This window comes from Pan troglodytes, chromosome 2 (genome assembly GCF_028858775.2).
Source record: "Pan troglodytes isolate AG18354 chromosome 2, NHGRI_mPanTro3-v2.0_pri, whole genome shotgun sequence".
Taxonomy (NCBI): Eukaryota; Metazoa; Chordata; class Mammalia; order Primates; family Hominidae; genus Pan; species Pan troglodytes.
The window spans coordinates 155,382,882-155,409,531 of NC_086015.1; the positions used below are offsets into that span (position 1 = coordinate 155,382,882).

General features: G+C 36.2%; 1 long non-coding RNA gene across 1 annotated transcript in view; it reads right to left on the minus strand.

Moving 5' to 3' along the window:
- Window positions 1-18,303, minus strand: part of LOC107970815 (uncharacterized) — a 45,795-nt gene extending 27,492 nt beyond the window's left edge. Inside the window, exon 1 of the long non-coding RNA XR_001713739.3 lies at window positions 18,222-18,303. This is a non-coding gene — a long non-coding RNA (uncharacterized LOC107970815). The remainder of the gene's footprint in view (window positions 1-18,221) is intronic.
- Window positions 18,304-26,650: the final 8,347 nt, after the last annotated feature.

Here is a 26,650-nt window from a genome sequence, read left to right on the forward strand (position 1 = left end):
AACTTATGGAACTGACCACTTCACAGTCTGCAAACCATTTCATGACAAATTTTAACAAGGAACTGGGACTGAATTTTTTCCCAGTAGTGTCCATGACTTGGTAAATCTGTAAACCTCTCTGAATCTGGGTTTCCTAAGGTAAGCTGGCTATATCTATAATAGTAGGATTGCTATGAAGATACAGGGTATTAATCTGTATTAAAATGTTTTGCATACACAGAAGAATAATTTCCTGAAGTGTTAAGTCAAAAACTTACTTCCCCAGAAATCGTAACAGATGTTTTGAGTGAAAAGAGTTCCAGGTCAAATTTGTTTGGGAAACCCTGCATTTTGCTGTAACTATTTACACCTACTACCCACCCACCGACCCCACCCCACATAGAAGACACGTGTTACCTTGTTTAAAACCTCTGCCATCCTTTTCTGGTAATGGGATTCATGCTATTGGGATATTCCTCCTCCTCTGACTCCACAGGCTGCTGGTGGAGCTGCTACTCACCCAGGAATTACAGTGGAGCAAATGACCTTATGCCCTGGAACATTTTACCTTGCTACAAGAATTGTGGGATATATCCAGGAGCAGTAGCTCACACCTGTAATCCCAGCACTTTAGGAGGCCAAGACGGGCAGATTACTTGAGCCTAGGAATTCAAGACCATCCTGGGCAACATGGGGAAAACCCATCTCTACTAAAAAATACAAAAAATTAACCAAACATGGTGGCAAGCATCTTTAGTCCCAGCGACTCAGGAGGCTAAGGTGGGAGGATCGCTTGAGGAGGAGGCAGAGGTTCAGGAGGCAGACGTTGCAGTGAGCTGAGATTGCACCACTGCACTCCAGCCTAGGCAACAAAGTGAGACTGTGCCTCAAAAGAAAAAAAAAGGAAAAAGAATTGAAGTCTAAGACTGTGAACCCAGACCTGTTGGTGGTCATACTCTGTCATTGCTGTAGAAATAAATTCATCTAACTTGCTTTTTGGCTTAAGCTTCTTTGACTTTGAGGTATGTTGAATATACTCTTTGTAGAGATTCACTATGAGAAACACTAGAAAATGTTAGCCCATTTCAACAAAGTGTGGGTTTGAAAAATCAGACATCTGTCTCTAGGAGTATGTTATAAAAGAAGAAAAGAAAAATCAGACATATGAAGTGGAAATAAAGTATTATTAATAATAAGGAAATTGACAGTATTCTATGATAATCTTTTTAAAATTTTTTTATTGATACATAACATTTGTACATTCGTATGGGGTACACGTGATATGTTGTTACATGTATAGAATGTGTATAGAATCAAGTCAAGGTATTTAGGGTACTCATCACCCCAAGCATTTATCATTTCTATATGTTGGGATCATCAAGTCCTCTCATCTAGCTATTTGAAATATACAATACATTGTTTTTAACTATAGTCACCCTACTCTGCTATCAAACATTAGAACTTATTTCTTCTAACTCAATATTTGTACCCATTTACCAGCCTTTCTTCATCTCCCCCGCTCCCCCTACCTCATCTCAACACACATCCTTCCCAGCCTCTGGTAACTATTGTTTTACTTGCTACCTCCATGAGATTAAACTTAGTGAGGAAGGCATGTTAAAAGCTGACATAGGCCAAAAGCGAGGCCTCTTACACCAAGCAATTAGCCAAGTTGTGAATGCAAAAAAAGTTCTTGAAGAAAATTAAAAGTGCTACTCTAGTGAACCCACAAATTGTAAGAAAGTGAAACAGCCTTCTATGCTGGTAGAGAGAAAGTTTTAGTGGTCTGGATAAAAGATCAAAGCAGCCACAGCATTCCCTTAAACCCAAATCTAATCCAGAAGAAGATCCTAATCGCTTCAATTCTATCAAGGCTGAAAGAGGTAAGGAAGCTGCAGAAGAAAAGCTTAAGCCTAGCAGAAGTTCATTCATGAAGCTTAAGGAAAGAAGCCATCTCCACAACATAAAAGTGCAAGGTGAAGCAGTGAATGCTGACGTAGAAGCTTCAGCAAGTTATCCAGAAGATCTAGCTAAAATAATTGATGAAGGTGGCTACAATAAATAACAGATTTTCCATGTAGATGAAACAGCTTTAAATTGAAAGAAGACACCATCTAAAACTTTCATAGCTAGAGACAAGTCAATGCCTGGTTTCAAAGCTTCAAAAGACAGGTTGACCCTACTTTTAGGTGCTAACTTTAAGTTGAAGCCAATGCCCATGTATCATTCCAAAAATCCTACAACCCATAAGAATTATGCTAAATCTACTCTGCCTGAAAGAGAAAGCCTAGATGAGAGCAATTCTATTTATAGTATAGTTTACTGGATATTTTAAGCCCACTATGGAGACCTACTGCTCAGAAAAAAAAGATTCCTTACAAAATATTACTGTTTATTGACAATGCACCTGGTGATCCAAGAGCTCTGATGGAGATGAACAAGGAGATTAATGTTTCCATCCCTGCTAATGCAATATATATTCTGTAACCCATGGATCAAGGAGTAATTTGAAGCCTTATTGTTAAGAAATACATTTTGAAGGCCTTTAGCTGCCATAGATAATTATTCCCTTGGTGGATCTGGGCAAAGTAAATCAAAAACCTTCTGGAAAGGATCCACCATTTTAGATGTCATTAATAAAATGTGTGATTCATGGGAGGAGGTCAAAATAATAACATTAACAGGAGTTTGGACAAAGTTGATTCCAATTTTCACGGATGACTTTGAAGGGTCCAATATTTCTATGGAGAAAGTAACTGCAGGCATGATAAAAATAGCAAGAGAACTAGAATTAGATGTGGAGCCTGAAGATGTCACTGAATTGCTGTAATCTCATTATAAAACTTAAACAGATAAAGTAGTTGCTTCTTATGAATGGGCAAAGGAAGTATTTTCTTGAGATGCAATCTACTTGCGATGATTCTGTGAACATTATTGAAATGACAACAAATGATTTAGAATATTCCAAAATCTTAGTTGATAAAGCAGCAGCAAGGTTTGAGAGGATTGATTCCAATTTTGAAAAAAGTGCTATGGGTAAAATGCTATCAAACAATATCATATGCGACAGAGAAATCTTTCATGAAAGGAAGAGTCAACCAATGCAGCATACTTCATTGTTGTCTTCTCTTTAAAAATTGCTGCAGCTACCCCAAACTTAAGCAACCACCAGTCTGATCAGTCAGCAGCCATCAACATTGAGGCAAGACCCTCCATTAGCAAAAAAGATTATGGCTCACTAAAGTTTCAGATGAATGCTAGTATTTTCCAGCAATAAAGCATTTTAAATTAATGTGTATATATTGCTTTTTAGATATAATGTTATTGAATGCTTAATAGACTACAGTATAATGTACACATAATTTTTATTTGCACTGCAAAACCAAAAAACTTGTGTGACTTGTTTTATTGTGATATTTACTCTATTGCAGTGGTCTGGAACTGAATCCACAATATCTCTGAGATATGCCTGTATATAATCTTAAACATTAAAATAATTCCAAAGATATGGATATTTGGAATGATAGCGTTTCATCCTAAGCCCAACTTGGTCTTCATCTAATATCCCATGTATCAAATTATAAAGCTTAATTGGTAGAGTCTGCACATTTAATAAGGAATACTAAACTGAATGGCATCTTCTGGTATTAACTCACATCCCCATTCTCAGTAGCAGCCATGAGTTTCTAGAATTGGTGATGTCTGTTAACATGCTTTCAATGAAAGCAACAGAGGATGCTACTCAAAATAGCTCTAAACATTAGACAATGTATAACCTTGCATATCCAGAGGATTTTATCATTGACTCAGGAACTATTCAACTTTTCTTTCTAATTCCTCAGCTTTGCCCTCAGGCTTATCTCTTCCACCTAATTGCAAGTGACTGTAGCAGCTCCAATTATTGCATTCTCATCCCTCAAAAAGACTACAAAACTCCGTATCTTTCCCTTGTCCCTCTTATTAAGTAATAACAGTTTTTCCAGGTGCCTCCCAACAGGCTTTCCTTTGTGTCTCATCAGCTGAGTTACATCATGTGACCATTTCCATTTCTATTACTGGAAAGATAAATAACTGTTTTAAACTAACCAATATTTACCCTCCTATGGTGAGAGAAGTCAGACTTAAAGCAAATGGTCTCCCATTACTTCAACAACTCACAATTCTGTGTATACATGGAAGGAGCAGAAATAGGGGAGAGCAATGTCTATCACAAGTACCTAAAAAATAAATGTTTTGGGTGCACAATTACAAAAAGAGAAAAAATTCAAAAAAAGAAAATGTAAGTTTAAAATAATATCAGAGGAAAATTAAAATAAAATAGAAATTACCTTAAAATGTCAATAAATAAATATATTGCATTTTATATTGTCATTGGAAATTATGTTAAGGGAAAACTAGTGCAGCTAAAAAGAAAATTTTTTTGAAAAAATATCTTACAACAGCTAAATTAGGAGAAATGAGAGCTATATAAATTATCACAATTTAGTTAATATTCTTCTATCCTGCCTGTTAAAATGGGCCTCCAACTGACATTTAAAAAATATGCTTAATTAGATTCACAGATTAAAGTTTTCTACTGCAGTTAATTTAACTACTTTCTAGGTAGATTTTATATATATATATATATATACACACACACACACACACATATACATATGTGTGTATATCCGTGCATGTATATGCATATATATGTATGTGTACATATACACTTTTATGAAGAACTGATCCTGGTTCTATAGAAGGAGAGAAGCAGAGTCCAATATAGATTGATTTTGTTTATAAAAAGAATTTTTTACAAGATGTCTTTTATACACACCTGTGAAATATTTGTTGCTCTGTAAATGAATGTGTTGCCACTCTGCCCCACAGAGTTTTATATATTTTAAAACTAAAATGTCTTCCTAATTTTTTTCATTAGATAAAACGTTTCCATGCTATAACAACAACAAAAAAATTGTCAGGGGTCTAACTGTGCTTCTCCATCCCCGCTCCTAAAGCCTATATTTTGGGAGCAGAAATTTAAAAAATGAGTGCCTCCTTCCCGATGTCAGAGCAAAAGCCAGATATCTCAGAGAGCAACTCCCCACAAGGGTGAGGATGTGGTTCACTGTGTGTACAGTGCATCAAGGCAATTTCTGTGCTGTTTGCTTTCTTCCCAAACCCTGTCTCTCTCTGCTCCTCAATCTAGATACTCATGCCCCCCAGAATTAGAAAACACTCTGCTTTCCAGCAGTCTCTCCACCATCACATATGGGCACACTCTCATGTGTGCTTAAAACTTTTCAGCCTGGTATACATTTTCTATGGACTCAGGCTGCCTTCCATAGACTTGATAGCTACCTAGGCATCAGGACTAAGAAGATACACATAACCATGGTATGACGTAAAAGAAGAATGATCCAAGCACCCTTTCATTATTATTTAATAAGCATTTATTATCTGCCAGGAACTATGGATAAAGATATTAAGAACAGGTGTTCTTAATTAGCCAGGCATGGTGGCATGTGCCTGTAATCCCAGCTACTCGGGAGGCTGAGGTGGGAGAATTGCTTGAACCTGGAGGCGGAAGTGGCAGGGAGCGGAGATCGTGCCACTGCACTCTAGCTTGGGCAACTCCGTCTCAAAATAAATAAATAAATAAATAAAGTGGTCTTTATACTCAAGGAGCATTTGGCTAGAGAGAAAGAGAGAAAATGATAAAAATAATTAAGTACAGGAAGATAATGAGGTGTCATGAAAGATGTACAATGTATAAGTAGGCCACCAAGGAGGAATTCTCTCTGAGGACTTCAGAAAAAAAGATTGAGGGATGATATTTTGTTCATTAATGATACAGGTTTACTATATCCCATCATTGCAAAATGAATGCACTCTCTTAATGAAATCATAACTCCACATCTCTAAATAATCACCAAATAGACATAATGCTGGATTTACTCAGTCCTGCTTGGTTGCATACGTTTGAAATTCACCTTCTTTCAAAGCAGTGTTTTTAGTCACTAATTTCACAATCTGTTAATAGTTTATCTGAAAGATAATAATGTTCTGCAATTGTTATTAATGAAAAGAGTTTTCTGTCACTGTTTGTTGAACAAGGAGAGATGACCCAAACCCAGGTTCAGTACACGCATGAGGTAGTCCACTGAGATCCATAGAAGGCTTTCATGAAATAGACTTGGAATCTGTACATTTTGCCAAGAGGCAATGAATTGAAAGGTATGTCGTTTAAAGTCCTATTTACTCTGCAGGCACCTTTTTGACTCACTGCTAAAAGTACCCATAAAAACTCCTCTTGAGCTAAAACAGTTTAAGTTGTCAACTGCACTAAGGAGGCCATAATCGATGGATCATGATCCAAACAGATAGTGAGAGCTCAGCCTGTCATATTGAAGCTTAGTAAGAAAATTTTGATTGTAGCTTGGTGAACTGATTAATGAACTAAAAAAAAATTCTTCTGAATTCTTAAAGGGGCTTCTCGTACTCTGAAAAGATTGATTCAGTCAATAATTTTCAATATTTACCCCAGCTTCTCATAAATATTTCTTAGCACTGTTCTTATCTAGACTAAAAACGAAACTAGTTCTTCCAGGCACCCAAAGCCACAAAGCTTCAGCTGTAGAAGGTCCAATTCAGTCATTCATTACCAGGCGCACATATAATGTGGTTAATCCGTCCTAATTGAAGGTTTTTTACTGCTTTTGCTTTTTCTGCAAACTTCCGTAGACTCATCAGCATGGTCCTGAATGAAATGTATTTCTCCACATTGATATCTCTCACTCGTACTTGTGATATGCGACAGGTGGCAAATAATTTACAAAATGCAAAGAGATCTGTTGCCTAGTAAACAATGCCTGGGACTTTAACTTACTCATTTCCTAGTGTTGGGGATGTAGATTTGAGAAGTAATTGCACACAAAAAAATTCTGCTTCAATTGAGAGGGTTCCAGTAATATCTGAATAAGTCACAAGTGACCACATCAATATAGAGCTCAATGTGTTATTTAAGAAATAGTACAACTGAGAGGCCGGGCGCGGTGGCTCACGCCTATAATCGCAGCACTTTGGGAGGCAGAGGCGGGCGGATCTCAAGGTCAGGAGATCGAGACCATCCTGGCTAACACGGCGAAACCCCGTCTCTACTAAAAATACAAAAAAAAAAAAAAAAAAAAAAAAAATTAGCAGGGCTTGGCGGCGTGCGTCTGTAGTCCCAGCTACTCCGGAGGCTGAGGCAGGATGGCGTGAATCCGGGAGGCGGAGCTTGCAGTGAGCCGAGATCGCGCCACTGCACTCCAGCCTGGGCGACAGAGTGAGATTCTGTCTCAAAAAGAAAGAAAGAAAGAAATAGTACACTTGAGAACTGAAGATGTTTCCTAAAGGAGAACTTTGCTCATTTCTAAGCCATCCATCACATAACTCATATGAGACTCATATGGTGTGCCTGGAGTATAATAGACCCTAGTAAAAAAATGACCTGCAGAACTATTCCAATTAGATCCTGTTGGCCCTTGAATCATTAATTCACTCAGCAAGTTTACATTCATTGAAGATTGGCTACATAATTTTGGGGGGCTCAATTCAAAATGAAAATTCAGGGTCCTTTTAAAAAAAGTATTAAGAAATTCAGAACAATGGCATCTGAGCATTAAAGCAAGAGTGTGCCCTTCTAAGTGCAGGATCCTGTGTAATTAATTACACAAGTCCCACTCAGAAACCCAGTCTTATATTCATTACCTATTGTGCATTGTGTTGAACAATGCATGGAACAAAAACATGAATAAGAAATAGTCAATGGCCAAGCATGGTGGCTCACACCTGTAATTCCAACATTTTGGGAGGCTGAGGCAGGAGGATCACCTGAGCCCAGGAGTTTGAGACCAGCCTGGGCAACATGGTGAGACCCCATTTCTACAAAAGATGAATAAGTTATCTTTATTAACAAAAATAAACATTAAAAAAATTAAAAATAAATAGATCTTGCCTCCAAGCAGTTTACAATCTAGGATCATACCTAAAATCTGTAAGTGTTGTTAATTACATTAAAAATATTCATTACTCAGGTTAGAGGAAGAAATGAAGGAGTATATCCACTTTGGCTACCTGGGAAGTGTATTCTCTCTATGGGCAATTCCCTCACACTATGTAATGGACACACTTGTGTTTTTTATAAACTTCAGTGCATTTGAAAATGCTGTTCTTTATGACTGAACTGATTTCCATCGAATCTTTGCTTGGCTAATCCTGCCCATGCTTCAGGTCTCACAGTTTTACCAACTGAGAGATTGAATTAGATCGCCAGTTTCACTCTCATAGCTCTCCAGATCTTGCCTTCCAAGTGTCTATCATAAGTTTTTAGTTTTATATTTAAGTTGGTGTTTTTTGTTTTTTGTTTTGTTTTGTTTTGAGATGGAGCCTCACTCTGTTGCCCAGGCTGGAGTGCAGTGGCGATCTCAGCTCACTGCAGCCTCCGCCTCCTGGGTTCAAGTGATTCTCCTGTCTCAGCCTCCTGAGTAGCTGAGACTACAGGCACCCGCCACCACGCCCAGCTAATTTTTTGTATTTTTAGTAGAGACAGGGTTTCACCGTGTTAGCCAGGATGGTCTCGATCTCCTGATCTGGTAATCCACCCACCTTGGCCTCCCAAAGTGCTGGGATTACAGGCGTGCGCCACTGTGCCCGGCCGGTGTTTTGTTTTCATTTACTAAAAACTCCATGAATGCAGGGAAGCATCCTTCATTGCTGTTCACTGGCATCTCCCCACTTCCTATTTTAGGACTAGGCCCAGGGTGGCACTTAATAGGTATTTGTTAAATAAATATCATTAAATGAAAATCCTAATGGAAGTGGACATAAGCAATAAGAAGTTAAAAGGGAGTAAGTGTAAATAAAAAGACTGAACAAACCTGTAAGTTATTAGAAAATAGTTGGCCGGGCGTGGTGGCTCACGCCTGTAATCCCAGCACTTTGGGAGGCCGAGGCGGGCGGATCACGAGGTCAGGAGCTCCAGACCATCCTGGCGAACATGGTGAAACTCTGTCTCTACTAAAAATACAAAAAATTAGCCGGGCATGGTGGCGGGCTTCTGTAGTCCCAGCTACTCGGGAGGCCGAGGCAGGAAAATGGCGTGAACCCAGGAGGCGGAGCTTGCAGTGAGCCGAGATCGCGCCACTGCACTCCGGAGTGGGCAAAAGAGGGAGACTCCATCTCAAAAAAGAAAAAGGAAAATAGCGAAGAGCCCAGTTTGTCTGGAAAGTGGGTTTTGACTTATACTAGGAAATAGAAGGAATTGAAGTGCTTGGTGGGGAAGCCATATTGTAGAAGGAATTAAATAGAAGGAATTAAAGTGCTTGATGAAGAAAGCCGTATTGTAGAAATACTTGAGACCCTAATTGGGGAGTTTCTATGTCATTTAGTAAGTAATGAATGGGGAAGGTTGTTGTTAGACTTTTTTAACCAGGTAACTGTTTAAAATATATATATAAGAAAATACAAAATTGTATTTTGAACAGAAGTGCTTCTAAGCAACTTACGGGCTTGATTGAAGCGCTTTATGGGAGAGATGATTGTCTAGGCAGTATATTTAAAGAAAGTTAAGGCATGAATTTGAATTGAGAGAGAGGATTTGGGGAGGAGATATAGGAACAAAGATGAAGACAAGAAAAATACTTGAAATTTTGTTAATAGAGTGATTTAATTTAGTCATCTAACTTGTCAGTTTTGGGGAAAATTAAAAAAAAAAAACAACCCTTCTCCTTTTTTTCTAATCTTCTGTTGAATTAATAAACTATTAACTACAGTACTTTTGCCTAAAACAGGAACTTAAAAGTTGAGAAACATGCTTAAGTTCAGTCTACACTAACCACATGCAAGTTTCATTTTCAGTCATGTTAGCTAACAGAACTGCAAAGAGAGACTAAATCTTTGATAATGTGTTTTTTGGAGTGATTTTTTAACTGGATTATACAAACGTTACCATTCACTAGAATTCATATTACTTAGAGGCATCTGAGCACATTTTGAAATGAAGTGTTTCAGTAGAGAAAGAAAATCCTCACCCCCACCAAAAAGAAAAAAATTGGGGATTTAAAAAAAAATTAAAAAATAAAATAAGTCCATCCTTGGAAAAGGCTTTTTAAAAATAAATTAGATGTATGAAACAGAAACAAATGAAACAAAATTTTTTTTGTGTGTTTAATCAGCATCTAAGAGGTTTATTAAATTGCCTTTCTAATGTTGATATAAGGCAAAAGTGCAACCACTACTTCCATTAAAGGGAGAAAAAAATGCTAGAATAATGTAGAAAAGAAATTATTTCTGTGCACTCTATGATAGGCTGATCATTTCACATCTTGGCATATTGCTGTTGAATGTGGCATGTGAAGTTGGACGATAGTAAAAAGATTGTTGAAACTCAACGATTACAGCACATGCTTTAAAACTCAAGGGTTTCTATTGCTGGGTTTGTGACTCAGATGTCATTCCTAATAGGGTTATTTTGTGTTGCTGCTCAGTTTTTAAACTCTTACTACTTAATCTCTGAAGATGAATAATAGTCTACTTCAGATCCTTCATCCATTTTAAGACTTTCTTTCAAACAAACTACACAAATGATAAATCAAACTAATGTATATTAGCAATCATTTATGATTTCAACATGCATCCTATAACTGTACTGAGTGGTGATGATGAAAATAATAAGAAAATATACCTGTCACAAGACAAAATTACCACAAATTTAATTAAGATCTTAATTACCTTTTACTTGTGATTCTAGCATCAGGCAACACATTGTTTTATAAAATAGAATGGATGTTTTGATGAGCCAAGCAGAGAAATTTGGCTTTATAGACAGAAAAGGGCTGAAGAAAGAAGAAACAGAACAACAACAACAAAAAAATGGATTGGTTGCTTCAAAGTTAAAGGTTAAAGTGAAGGGGACTTCCTTGTCATGCCCACTGAAACTGGCCTGTTTGGGGATTTGAATATTATCTCTCTCTCTCCTGATTGCTTGGAAGGTTAGATAAACAACTTGGTTTCAGCTTGGTAGTATGGAGCTTTAACGTGAATAATTCCATTTTGGTTTGGTCTCTTGGGCCTAGTACAGGAGCTCAGTTCAAACCAATGGCCTCCCATAAATTGTATTTGACAAGCCCCCAAAATAACTCTTAGTGCTCTATCCTCTACTTTGATAATTATTCAGAAGAATATTCAATGCATGAACCTAACTATGTAAAGCAGCAGGCATACAAAAATATTTTTTTTCTCATGCCAAGCATATTATAGACACTATTCCTGAGATTTGAAAAAAGAAACATATGTGCCACAGGTAATGTAAACAATATTCCTAGATATTTTTTGTTATCTCATGGTGGAAAAAAAATTGGCTTTGCTGCAAGCTGATTAGGAGATGAAGAATAAATATTCTTTTGCAAAGAAATTCTGTTTATCTATCATAGTAATTGCATCACATTCACTTCTTTTTGTATTAAACTTTTGTTCCTTACATTAAAAAATCTCTTGGCAAAATGTTCCTAACTTTTCCCTTGCTTCCACATAAATAATTGAGACACAGAAGGTATATGGTCTGACTGACTTTAGGAAAAATATCTACCCTTAATAAATGAGAAAATTCATTAAAACGGCTCCTCACATTGAGTAGGATGAGTAAGCAGTCAACAAACACATTTTAGCTAGTGCTAGCATCAGTGAGGGCACCATCAAGCTTTGGACAAGGTAACACAATTTAGATTCTGACTGCCTGGCCCACAGTTTCCCATGTCTTGAAGAAGCAAATAGGACTTTCAATCAGTAATGTTAACAGCTTCTTTTTAACTTAGAAAAAAAAAAAAAAACTGTGGAAGAGAATATCAAGTGAAACAAAGCAACATTTATAAATGTGAATCTAAAGAAAATTTTGCTCTCTTTTATTTCCTATTGTTTTACAAGCATATTTGCTTTATTTCACATTGACTAGTCATGTTAAAAATTGAAGAAGCTCATCACTTTGTGTTTATGTTGATGTTAGAAAAAGACAAGACAAAACTCTGTTCCATAAGCCAAAAAGTTGCTGATATCAAATATGCCTGTGTAATATAGGCATCCCCCTTAATATGGCCTTAAACATTTATGTACCGTTTAAATCTCTGTTCCCTTGAGAACTTGGTTTTGGGGGTTTTCTGTTTTGGTTGGTTGGTTTTGATTGTTTTGGTTGAGTTTTTGTTTTTATTTTTTAATCTGTAAAATGAGTCACAGCTTCCTGACAGAAGAGAAGGAAAGACTAATGTGTTAATATTTTAAAAGAACACTCAGGTAAGTACTCTGCTTACCTCCCTGTAAGTCTTATGGGTATTGTAAACAGCAAATGGATTAAGAAGACTAGAAAGGCATAAACACATGCTTTGCATGTGATTTTATAAGATTATTGCAAAAATGAACTCTCCGTACACAGGCTAATCGGAGACATTACAGGGTTGCTGAAAATGCTCTGAAGAAAGCAATCATGTCACATGGTGCAGTAAACAAATGCTGGACTTGTGGAGGTTTGGGGGTTGGGTTATTGTCAAGAAAGCAGAGTGCTGGCTGGCATTGATGTAACTGTAATTATTTATAATAGAGCTTCTAAAAAATTAGCTAGTATTCCTGGATGATAAAACATAAGACTGTTGGGCCCTATGTACAAAGTTTCTGATTCACTAGGTATGGGTTAGGTCCTAGAATTTCTAATACGTCTCTAAGTGATGCTGGTGTTTATCTAAGTGATGCTAGTGTTCCTGATGAGACCATTGAAAGAGGAGTTTAAACTAAATTAAGAGCAGGTAAGGAATGTAAATATGAGAAACTGTCACAGTAGAATGTAGTGAAACTTTGACGAGAGAGAAGTATGCCCTGCCTAAAGTATTCAAGTTGAAAATAAAATAATAATACCAACAACAATTATAATAAATGCAGTTTTAAACAAAATGAAAGGATATGAGCCTGATTCATCCTGTCTGCTTCTTGAATTTCAAGATTTCTTAGGGTCCTTCTCTAAATTTTTATATACTCCAAGTACAAACTTGATTATGACTTTATTGAATTTGGTCTCTGTATTTTCATAGCGGAAAACTGAGGCTCATGGAGAAAATTAGAAAATTTAGTGAGAAAGCCACAGTGAAAAATCTCAAAAAGAGGGACTTTTCAAAAATAATTACAGACACCTAGGAATTTAAGAGGTACGCTGCCACTTGCTGCAGGAGGCTCAGGAGAAACTGATAAAAGTCCTGGACAACAAGTATTAATAGCTTGTTGTAAAAGTATCCAAGGGCTGGCACTTAAGGAAAAGAAAGCCAATATTTATTGGAGGTCTATGATATGCTGTAATTTCTTCTAGGCATCTTTTGAATGTTTTTCTCATTTATCTTCACAATTATTCTATAAGACGGTATTGTTAGTACATTTTACAGATAGGAATCTAAAACTCAGAAACATTAAGAAGCTTGCCTGATGTCACATATCTAATAAATGTGAGATCTGGGAGCTGAACAGAGGCCTGTCTTTCTCCAATGACCATTTGGTTTTTGTTATATCACTGGCTTCTGCTCAGCCGCAAAATTGAGAACATGAGAGAACTGTTTCTACATGAAACCCCTCCCTAAGTCTACTTTTCTATCTGAAAAAAGAAATTAGCAAATTCTTTTCAGATAGTCAAATAACAGAACCATTATCATCCTGGAAGACAGACAGTACTTTTAATTATTTTATCAAAATACTCCGGAGAAAGGAAAGTAAAATGCAAAGAGCATAAGTTTTAGCAGCCAACTAAGCTAAATTTAAATCATGGTTTCATTACTTCTTGTCAGTCTGCTTTTCTCAGTAACATACCAGGGTGAGGTAAATTATATCTAAGTAATATGAGAATAAACAGACCTATATGACCCAACTTAAATTTAACTGATGTAAATAAAATGTTCAAGCATAATCGCTGCCATATTACAGATGTTATAGAAATATTATTTCCTTCTACCTTTGTCTAAGTTAATATGATAAGCCAAAACACTCAGAAAATGCTCTTACTACTTGTTAGCAACTCACTTTTGTTTTTCTCAGCAGTCCCTTATCTGAACTCTTTTACTTTTGTTTCCTGTTCCATTGGTCTCTTCTGCTTTGCAATGCTTCTAATGCTTCTAATCTTTTACTGAGCAAAAATGCCTTTGTCTCATACTCTCTTATAAAATACATATTAGCCCAGATCCTAACATTCTCTAAAGAAAAGATGCTACTGAATGCAATGTTTAAGTAGCCTGAAATTGCACCTGCATTATCATATTTCATACTTTCATATTTTTGTTTATATTTCTTTGAAATTAGTTTTAGTCTTTCCTGTGTATAAAAATAAATATGCTCATTGTAGGAAATACTAAAAATGCAGAATTTTTTTAAAGTCCTCCAAAATTCTGCAACTCAGAAAACCTCCACATTGTTAGTATTCTCAAAAAAAATTTTTTTTTTGCAGGCTTCCTTTCACTGGCTTCCTTTCACTGTGTGTGTGTGTGTGTGTGTGTGTGTATGTGTGTGAGAGAGATCATAATTGGCTTCTAAATGGGTTATTTCACTTGAAATAATACCATATTCTTTTTCTTTTGTCATTAGAAAATAATTTAATAACATAGTTTTTAATGGCTGCATAATAGTTCATCATATAGCTATCCCTGCTTTATTTGTTTATAATCTCTCCTGGGAAAAGCACTGCAATACAAATATCTATTTAAATTGCCATTGCTTGAAAAATAGAACTAATGAGAAAAGACACAATTACAATGCATATTCAGTCTCATAATTACAGAGTTTGTACAGCTGTGGCTTTGGCAACAGAAGAATTAATTAAAATATCAAAAATTCACTATCATTCACTAAGTGACTCATGAATAGTTTTACAAGTTTATATTGTATATTGTTCTTATGAAAATGTTCATTGATATACCATTTTGTTATTGTTAGGAAGGAAATAATTTTCTATAAATATTTGTTGAGTAAACAGAAATAAAAAAGACTTTTGTATCTTTATATTCCTATGGTACTAAAAATATTTTCCAAGAAGGGAAATACCATTTCCTAACATTACACAAAATACATATGATAGATGGACAGAGGTTTATATAGTCATTGAAAGAATATTTCAGATTTTAAATTTTAATTACTTTGTTCATATTCAAATTCCTCTATCAATTCTATATTCACAGCTGCTATGTGAATCCAAGCAAATTTTTCATCTAGTGACCCTCTCCTGCAAAATCTTTAAAGACAGTTGAACTAAACAATTCTTATGTCCATGTCAGCCCTAAAATCCTACATTTCTGTGTTCTAACAGGTTAATTAATATGGTTTCTAAATCAAAGCATAATAAAATTATATTAGGTACCTTGTTTTTGAGGATGAAAGAGAATATGCTCAAAAAGCTTTATTAATATTTTTCAGGTATACTGCTATATGTCAGCTAAAACTTTGGAAATTAAATAATTACATAAAGTATTATGACTATAACTGCTGATTATATAGAACACATGTAGGCACAAAACATGCATCTAAAAAAGATCTTGCTTACTTAAAAAAAAAATCCTGTTTTTAGAGCACTATCGTTTTGATAAGATAAACCATTTGTGTAAGGCACAATGAATGGCAAAATTCTTTTATCTTATCAAATAGAGGGTTACATAGGAAAGGATGCATTCTCCAGAATTTTGATAGTGTAAAATATTTAATACTGTAAGAGTTCTTAGTGGATCAGTAAAGACATACCATGAAAAGTTATTTTTGAGGAGTACTTAAGCAGTTACAGTGTTATCATATGAAGGCAAATTATAATATTCCTTCTTACTAGCCAGGCCTCCGTGTACTTTTTGATCTTTTCCCTAAATGCATTTCATATTCCTTGGTTATATCTGAAGAAAGCCAATACCTTTAGTCCAAACATAGGAGAAAAGTAATCGGGGCTTTCACTGGAATCCAGTAGATGAATACATTATTTATTGATAACCTTTGTTATGTGTACACAGCTGGGGATGGAGGTGTGGTCAAAGTGTAGTAGAGATCACCAGAGGACACTTCAGACACCACTAGGACTGGTATGGCTTTCTCCTCTTCACTCCTGTTTTAAAGATTGCTCAGACTTTTTCAAGAAATGTGTAGAAATATGTTTGAGGCTCAGCATGCTTCTCTTATTTTGCTGATAAAGAGTCTCTGGCATTAGCCAGACTTCTTGGAATAGTAATATTTTTTAATAGCAAACTAACATGTCCTCTAACAAAAACCTTCCCTTCCCACTTTTTTTTAACCAGTTTGCTGAGTTCCATGTTAGTATTCACTTTTTTCTTCATAAGAGCCTAAAATGCCTTGCATTTTGGCAAAGTGAATTTATTTTATTTTTTAGCTTCTACATTATTTAAAACAAAAAGTGTCGACTGCTTGAACTTTCATTTTTATATCAATCAATATTTCCTGGTCTCCTTTTCAAACGAGCTGACTTTTCTGAAGATTTTTAAGAGGCCACCTGATTTCAGGAGTAAAAATAAATAAATGAGAAGAAAGTATTTACTATTTTCAACTACATCTGTGGCAAAGAATCAAAATGTGCATATATCCCAACTGCGAAGTATCTCTAGTTAAAATATAAGCTGGTTAACATTAACTTTAATGTTAGCAACCTCACAAATGCCTTCTCTACAAGTCAGGGCCTCACAGAAAGCCATAAAAGGAAAGGAATATAATTTCTCTTGCTGGCACTTACTGAAAAGCTAAAATAGAATAGTAACAGAAATCATATTTGCCAGCCCTAACTGAAGGAATTGTGAAACATCTCAGAAGATTGTAAGTTATTATAAAAATGTTGTAATTACCATGCTATTAACTATGCCTTATAGGAGTTGAAACTTTTGTTTAACCAAAAATTATTTCAAGAACAGACAGCTAATTACTTACATTTAGAAAATATATTGCATACAAAGATATGGAGCATTTTAAAACGTAGCTTTAGGTTGAAATGCAGTAGTCCATTTTTTACTCCCTAATAAGAACTAGGATTTTTGAAATGATATTTTCAAGTATAGTAATAATATCTTTGAAATAATTCACTTATTTTTCCAGTTGTTGGCTTCAAAAGATTTTTAAAAACTGTGTCATTTATTTCATAAATTCTGATTTCTTTAAAGCAAACATGAGTGTGTGAAAGTTAGTTAAAGCACACCTACAGTAAGAAATTACGTGATTCTTACAGTGAGTTATTGCTCTTTTTAAAAGTGATGCATTGACTATGGCTTGGGTAGCTTAACCCTTTGAAGTACACATATCTGCATATACAGATTACACATGTTTTGAAAAATGCGTAAGTTTTGAATTACAGGTATGTGTGTGGAATTGTGAGGTCAATACAGAAAGTTTGGATAAAATGCCACTTTGTCAGAACGCTAAAGATTAGTGTCAGCTGTGGGATCTTTTTGTTGATGTAATAATGCACATTTCAGTTCACCTTAAACAATGACTATCTTGACTACTGTATTATGTCATTATATACTGCATTTATGGCTCTTTCAGGAATAACTGTGAAAGCTTTATTGAATTATTTTTCATTTCTTTTCTAATTACAATTTTCAATTTATGTCATATCCAAGGGAACATAACAAGAAACTAAATCAATTTATTTCTCTGTGTTTCTTTTTTACTAAAAAGAAAACTAAGCTTTTCTGATTTTTTTCTGAAATTGCTTTTTTATGCTTTCTTAAAAACAAATTTATCTTTAAATTTAAATTCAAATATGAAACCCCTTGCCAAGATACATGTTTAGCTTTTTTTTTCCTTCAGAGAATTTTTTTCCTGGTAAGAATAATTTATATGGCTGAGGCTTTAGTCCCAAAACAGTTTTAAATTGAAAAAAAAGTGGCTTTTAAGAAACCGAAATGCCCATTTTTTGTCTTAAATGAATCTACCAATGCCTCCTTTCTCCTTTTCTCCACTATCCTCCCTCACTCACACTTCAACAAGTCTACCCCCACACTATTTTTCACACTGTTTCTTCCCTAGAGTAAGTCCTTTTCAGGCTACCTGGTGGTTTGTCCACAGCCTAGGCAATGCAAATATCACCCAAATGAGTCCCTGAGATACATGTTAATAGAAGCTATACGATGTAATGTTAAGAACCAGTTGGCTTCTCTGTCTCCAAATACTGATCTAATACATGTTTGCAGATTAGATTTACAATGGATGAATTTACATACAGTTCTGTGCTCTGTAGAGAAATGTAGTTGCTTTAGAGTCGGAACGGCAAAATGTGGCTCTTCTGAACCTAGAAGAGAAAATTCTGACCCCTCCTCCTTCCCCATTTTAATGGTTTGACTAACCACAGACAAACACCCTTAGCATATTTGGGGAAGTAAGTTGTTATTTTATCGGTTTGAGGACTTCTCTAAACTTATCTTTTATATGCTCTCCAGCCCTAGGCTGTGATGTTTTCTGGTTGTCTTTAAATATCTGAAGAGGCAAAAGCTCTTGCTCTCAGTTCTTATTAACTTCTCATCACAACAGGAATAGTCTGTTAATCTCATTTGCCTATAAACTTATTTTTTTCTTTCCTTGGTTTTCTACCCATAACATTCCCCAACTTAATTTGCTGCTTGGAACTTCTATATTGAAGACCACCCATTTCCTTATCTATTCCCTGCTCATTCTTCACTGTGTCTATGGATATATCTGATGCTCTCTATTCTTAAAAGGATGAGAAAATAAGAAATAGGAAGAAACTGAGGGGTTGTTTTAAAACTCAACCAATAAATTATTGACATTACACCTAGCTGATATAAATCTATACACTCGTGGGTTCAAGAAATTTCATTTTCTTTTACGATCACGATTTAAAAGTTTAATTCTAACTCTGAGACATCTTCCCATTGGGATGACAGGAAATTCAATCCCAGGCACTCTTGGTACTCCCCATCTTCTCTCCCTCCTCTTCCCCCAGGCCCAGAGTGTTAAGGAATAGAAGTCACAAATATGATGTGGAAACAGTAAAAGGTGGCACCTTTTCAAGATTGTGCCCCTCCTCTACATAGGCCCATCTGATTTCTGATCTTGCTTGGACAGATCTTCTGTATTTTCAACAGAAGGCATAAATGTGAATTTTTATGTGAATTCTCTCAAATTATAAATATTTATTTAAATGATGCCATTTAAAAATATATAGCTTTAAGCCAATTCAGCCCATTGGCCACCATTTTACAACTTCTATCTTGGACATGGTAAGTGCCATAAGGGCACTTGCCATCAGGCTGCTTCGGCCTTTCTGCCCTGCGTGAAGGCAAGGGTCGGCCTGGCTATCTGTCTGATAACTTTTCAGAGCCCAGGGGCTCAGGGGAGATGCTCACTTAGATAGCCTCTACCCTAACATTTGGTGATTATCATTTATTACAGAGTACTTTGTGCTTCAGGAGTTCTCTAGTTCTAAAGGTTATTTGCACAAGCAAAACAATAAAAAATTAATTACACCAAATAGTAGGCATTGCATGGTTCTTATCAGGTGAAACTAGAGGAAGTATTTGGCATGTTTCTTTATTCTTTGCAGAGATTCCATAATTCCAACACTATGAGGAATATATTGGTAAAAGGAGAGAAGCTGATGTCTGGCCCCCTAATACATGATGTGCTTCAAAAGTCCAGGCATGAGCAAATAGAAGATGTGTGAATATGGACATGGATAAGGGAAAGAATGGAAAACAAAATTGCAAGAGATGATGTAGAGTAAACTGGATAGGATTTGGTACCAAAGATATAGACAGTGACTGGAGGAGGGCAGAGTAGACACAGATGTCTACAGTTTAAGGACTCTATGGATAAGAGGATGAATTTTCCCTTCAACAAAATATTGACTAATGCCAAATTAGTTTCAGATGATCTATAATCAGTTCTATTTTCAACAAATCAGATCATGACTCTCCGCATCTTAAAAGTTTCCATTGGCTCTCTGATACAAATGGGACACATTTTAGCCTCTTCTACTTGGTCTAAAAAGTCCTTTAACATACAACCTCAAACTGCCTCTCTAGTCCTTACATAGCACCCTGAATGCTCAATATTCTACATCTGCTCAAACACACTATTTTTTTCTTTGTTGTTTCTAAAACATGCCAGGCAAATGTCACAAGTATGTTGTATTCTCTGTTAAATTGGCAGAATAAGTTTATTTAAATCAGTTTGTGCCTAAAACAGCTCTCATTTTAGCTCTTGCCTATCTTTCCCCTACCCAGATCCTTTGAAAACAACTTGAGATAGTGTACAGAATTATGGTCGTCCAATAGGTTTTTACTTTCTTAAGACTGATTATTTCAGTGAAAATAAAAATTCTCTACCATTCTTACCAATTAAGTCACTTTGAACAAGTGACTGAACTGTTTTTTTTTTTAAGTTTGGGGTGCTAATTGTGAACATTAAATAAGACCATGTTTGTACATTAGATAGTCAAAAAATGTTAGATTCCAATTAACTGATCAGCAATTTGGCCAAAAGGAAATTGAGGCCACAAAAATACAGGAAATGGGAAAAGGGAGTGAAGGGTAGAAGAAAAAAAGAGGAAATATAGATTGTTGTGTCCCTCCAACAGAGTCCCTTTAGATACTGTTTACTGGTAGACAGTAAATAGGCTCTTCCTAGAAAATTTAAAACATATATTTGTTAATTTATCAAGTGCTAGAAGTATAAATTTACTTAGTAAAATACTGCTTCTATTAAAAAATTAGATAGCTTTGTAGATAACTTATAAAAATACTTGATTCTCATTATCTATTGTGTCAACAAATCTTTAAAATGAGTACCATTCCCTGTCAAAATCACACTAATGCCATATTTTTGCATAAAGTAAACATTCCTGATGACAGATGGAGGGCAATAAATATGCTTGAGAAAATACCTTATATTTCAGCCGGCCACAGTGGCTCACGCCTGTAATCCCAACACTTTAGGAGGTCGAGGCGGGCAGATCATGAGGTCAGGAGATGGAAACCATCCTGGCCAACATGGTGAAACACCATCTCTACTGAGAACACAAAAATTAGCTGGGTGTGGTGGCACATGCCTGTAATACCAGCTACTCCAGAGGTTGAGGCACGAGAATCGCTTGAACTTGAGGGGCGGAGGTTGCAGTAAGCTGAGATCATGCCACTGCACTCCAGCTTGGTGACAGAGGGAGACAGTCTCAAAAAAAAAAAAAAATTACATTTCTATTCTTCCCAAAAGATATCTCAAAGGTGAACTGTGAATGAAAATCATTTTCTACAGCAGTGATATGGTCTGGCTTTGTGACCCCACCCAAATCTCATCTCCAATAGTAACCCCCACATGTGGAGGGAAGGACCTGGTGGGAGGTGATTGGCTCATGGGGATGGTCTCCCCCATGCTATTCTCGTGATAGCGAATGAGTTCTCACAAGATCTGATGGTTTAAAAATGTGGAACTTCTCTCTTTCTCTCTCTCCTGCTGCCATGTAAGACCTGCTTTGCTTCCCCTTTGCCTTCTGACATGATTGTAAGTTTCTTGAGGCCTCCAGAGACATGTGGAACTGTGAGCCAGTTAAACTTTTTTTCTTTATTAATTATCCAGTCTCAAGTAGTTTTTTATAGCAGTGTGAATGTGGACTAATACAAGTGGTAAGCTGGATTTTGAGATAACTGACAGGAAGAAGTTTGGCTGGTAAAATGAACACTGTACTTCTGATACCCTTGGTTGTTTTCAGCTACCATCAGTTATAAGACTTCAGAAAGGTCTTGTTTGTGCCTGTCTAAAGAAAAAATAAAGAAAAGAAGGGAGGGAAAGAAGGGCAGGAAGGAGGAAGATAGGCTATATTGCCTTTGGTCTGGAATTCCAGCCACAATTCCAGCCTTGTATTTGCTAAACACCTGTTTCTGGCCCTCTAGTTTAATTCTCCTGCTGTCCTAACCACTTAGTGCTAGATCCATCTTTGTTCTCTCATCTCTGACATTGAACTTGGCTGAAATTTGTCATACTCTATTCTCTTTCCCATAAAGGTAGTCTGTGTTCATTCCTAGCAAATGACTGTCTTGTGCCAAAGGTCATCCACCATTTAGTCAAGCTTCCCCACCTCAACAGAGTCTAGAGAATTAGATTCACAAATCCTCCCACTTATACCTCTATCACTACTGTGCAACTCCCCATTCTATTCATAAAACTGGCTACTCATAAGAAGAATATCTTTAGGAAATGGTTTGTGGCTGTGGAAAGCTCAGAGATAGCCCTCTGGCTCAAAGGAAGAGTTAATTTAAGTCACTTCAAACAGATTACATATCTGTTTTTTCCCTCTCTGTCTCCCCAATCCATTTTCTATGATTAGAAAATAATGTTTAAAAGTGATTTGTGATTCAGCTCTTGCTGCAAAGTGGGTATTTGTAGTTACAACTACAAATTGGCTTAACCAATTAAAGTCTTTGTGCAAAAAACCTTGGGATGAGAAGGTGCTTACACTGACAAACCAGTCAAGATAAAGCTTTTCAAAGCATCTGTCAGGAGGAGACATATGGAGTGAACACTGCAAATGAGGACAGCTAACTTGTCCTTGTCCTTCTCCTGTCTTTTCACTTTTCAGAAAGGTTCAGAGAAAGAAGGTACACAACTTTCACTATAATTCATTCCAGTGATTCTCCTAACATTGCGGTTAGGAAGTTTAGTTCTTTTAAGCGCGCATCTCCTTTTTTCCTATAGCCATTTAGATCCATTTACCTTTCTGCTGAATTCAATGGCAGCTGTTCAGTCCTCCGGTGTACCTGTTTCATAGTCTTTGCTAGTGTTTGATGTACTTACTATGTCTAGTTTATATCAACTTGTTCCTTTTGACTCATTTCCTTAGGTACAGTCTCAAGGTTTTCATCACTGTTCAGTTTTCAAGATGTTCATTGTAGTGATCTGTGTCCTTGTCTGTATCAACGTAGGATTTAGTTTGCATACATTAACGCAGGCTTAGAAAAACAATAAACACATTTGTCTTTTCTAATGTAATAAGGAATCTGGAAATAGTAACTGCTGCTGGTTCATCAGCTCATCAGCTCAAAAAATGTTAGGACTTGGCTCCCTCAGGTCCCCTAGATACTTGTGATTACATGATATCTGCACCATCTTCAGTCATCAGTCCAAATTCAAGGCAAGAGAAAGAAGGACAGGGAAAAGGTCAAGAGGCCCTACACCTGGTCAGGGCAGCTGAATCTGCTAGCCCCTTTAAAGAGCTTTCCCAGAACTGTATCCAATGACTTCACTTACATTACTCTGGCCAACTATAATGGTAGGGAGGACTAGAAAGTTTCGTATTTTAGGTAGGCTCCTTGACCTTCATACAAAAATTTTATATTTTGTTAGGAAGGGAAAGGAGAGAATTAATATTAGGTAAACAGTGAACAGCCTATATTATAATGTCTTTCTCTTCTACAGGATCATAAATCCTTATTCATAAGAGAAAAAGCACAAGTTTTTAGATTAAGGACCCATGGTGTAATGGTTAATTTTATGTGTCAACTTGACTAGGCCACAGTAACCTAATATTTGGTCAAACATTAGCCTAGATGTCATTTTGAGGGTACTGTTTAGATGTGATTAACATTTAAATTAGTAGGCTTTGAATAAAGCAGATAATTGTTCATAACGTGGGTAGTTATCATCTAGTCAGTTGAAGGCCTCAATAGAAAAAGACTGAGATTCCCAAAGGAAGAGAGAATTCTGCCTCCAAACTACCTTCAGACTCAAACTGCAGCATCAGCTCTTTCCTGGATTTTCAGCCTGATGATCTCCCTTAGATTTCAGACTTCCCAGCCTCCACAGTCAATTCCTTAAAATCTCTCTCTCTCATTCTCTCTCTCTGTATGTTTGCAGAAAACATACACCCACATACATATTCACGTGGTTCTGTTTCTCTAGAGAACTTTAATATACTGAGTTTGAATTTGGGATTCCAGACCAACTAGTTAGGTAAATTTGGACGGGTACCTAAGATTCAGAATCAGTTGGTATAAACTAGGAATACCAGGGATGTAAAGGCTGTGTTCTAAAACCTTGAATAGGTATATGGATGGTGGGTGGGAAGTACGTGGGAGGAATCTTCGGTCTTCTCATTTCATTGCTGTACTCTTGTTTCAACTGCATCTTCATTTCTGTTTATTGGGATTTAAAAATTTGAGCTTCCCCATTAAATTTTATTTGAAGAAGTTGATCTGATTAAAATAACACAGCAACTGATTTTAAGTTTCAGTTTAGTTCTGACAAATAAGTTTTTTAATTAAATGGATTTAGCTCAAGATATTCTGGGATCTCCAACTGGTAGGGTCAGTTGGGATTTTAAGCATAGGAGCTGATCCAAAGTAGATGAGATCCCCTAAAATATTCAATGCCCCAAATCACAGTGTCCTAAGAGGTGTTGCTAACCTAGACTCAATTAGTATAAATATATGGGGGATTCAGTCTAGTGTGTAAAGAACAACAGTGGGAGTTGTCTGACAGTGAAGAAAGTTGAAGTCGATGTGTTGTGGTGTCATCGGTTGAAGTCATTGTTTAGTTTGGTCTGAGGCTGCACAGGTAATTCTCTGCCCTCATTCTGGAAGTGGGGGAGGTGGTCCTGATACATCACTCACTCTTAATCAGACTCCCTCAGGAGCAGAGATTACTCTTGACACCTAAGTCTGTTAACACAGTGAGTCTAGCGAGGACAAATAAGATCTGACACTGAGATCACACAGGGCCTTTTTATTACATAAAACTTTTTGCCCACAAGAGATATTCAATAAAAACATGTTAAATAAATAAATCCACTGTAACACTGTAACTTAAACATTGAGTCTAAAGGTCAGCACACTGTTTAATGTAAAAGTATATGTGTGTTCTTAAGGAGATGTTCTCATTAGATAGGGATTTGTCAAAGTTTCAGAGATTATTTCTTCTCGGAAGGAAATTCTTGTTTTTCAAGCTCTAAGAACAGTTCTAGAGAAAGATGTTAAATTAATAAGAAAATCGATATATGGTGTTTTAGACCATCTTACCACGTATTTTTCTCTTTTTTATTAGGCTACATGAGAACATCTCTACAAGGAGAAAAAATAATTTTTATCATAATATTAAGAAATACAATACAAATAGAGTTTACTGTTGGAACTAACTCTATAATTGACCGAAATTAGTTCTCTGTGAAATTTGACCAATAGATTTTTTTTTCTATCATTCAGTTTATTCTGTAATAGCTTTAGGAGAGCTATTACTGACCAAATGACTATCAAGATGTAGCTTTAATTTTATAACATAAAGTCTGTAGCAGTATAAATAATTAAGAGCTGTTGTTGTTGACATTGTTGTTAGCAGGCTCTAATTCCTGAGAATTCTGAGTACAATTCTGCAGCCTTGGACAAGTTACTTGGTTTCTATAAATTTCAACACTTCTCTCATGTGTTAAATAGAAATAATAATAATAGCACCTATTCCCTGATGTGTACTGATTTTGGAGATTAAATGAAAAAGTGCGTATAAAATGCTTAGCCAAGTGTCTAACACCTAATGTTTGAAAATTAGATGTTTTAGTCATAATTTTTACATTCTGATGGCTAGGTTTAATAGGTATAAATTGTTTTTCATTTTTAAATATAAGTGAAATTTTGTTAAGTGGTTAGCTTAACATTGGAGATTACAATCCTCTCCTATGTGCAAAACATCTTATTCCTACATGAAAAATACTATCTAAACAGTATTATAGTCTTAAACAGCTCTTCTTACTTTGTCTTAGGGGAAATGTTCTCATGAAATGAAAAGTCCTTCTTCAGATCAATAAGTGTAAGATCAGAGAGGCAACGGGTCAGGAAAATCAGTATGAAGGATGAAAAGTGGGGAGGGAGACACTGAGGAACAGAGGAAAGGCGAAAAGACCAAACTGCTGAAAGTTTAGGGCAATGGCTTCTGGGTAACTGGAACTGAACTCTCAACACTGGGGCTGATTAACAATTGTATCACTGCTCTCCCCTCCCCAAAGACTACCCCACTGGGCATCTCTATTATTAGGGCTCTTATTATTAGGGCTCTTCAGACTAGTATTCTCAGCATTATCTCAAGGTGATTTTCACATGAGCTACTTTCAAAGTGCCTGAAGTATGTTGCAACTTCTGTTATTTACTACTTATAATGTAGGAACTCAAACTCTATAGGATCACAATTAAGGAAGAAATGGGGGCAGTGAGATTAGGAAAGACATTAAACTTAGAAACTACCAAAGGGAAAATTTAGCTCAGTGGCCTAAGGATGTTTTGAATTGCTAAATACTGTAGGATGAGGCAACGGTTTTTTAGCCAGAGTCAAAGGGCTTAAAGTGGGCCTGAAAGCAGGGAGACTGCCAACCAGGAGAAGAAGGCAAAAACAGCACTGGCAGATAGAACTGAGGCTAGCTGGTTGTATTAGTGAAGAGGCAGTAGTTCTCTCAAGGAAACTGGCACTGTTGGCATTGGTTCAAGTTGAGAAGCAAGCCAGAATCTGAGCTGGAAATCTGAAACTCTCACAGACTTGAAGAGCATTTTGATCAATATCTCTCCTCTATTCTGCTATTATAGGAAGTCTGTATCTATTGGTTTGATTATTTAGCTTTCATCACCACCCAAATAGCAATATCAGAATTGCTCACAAATCT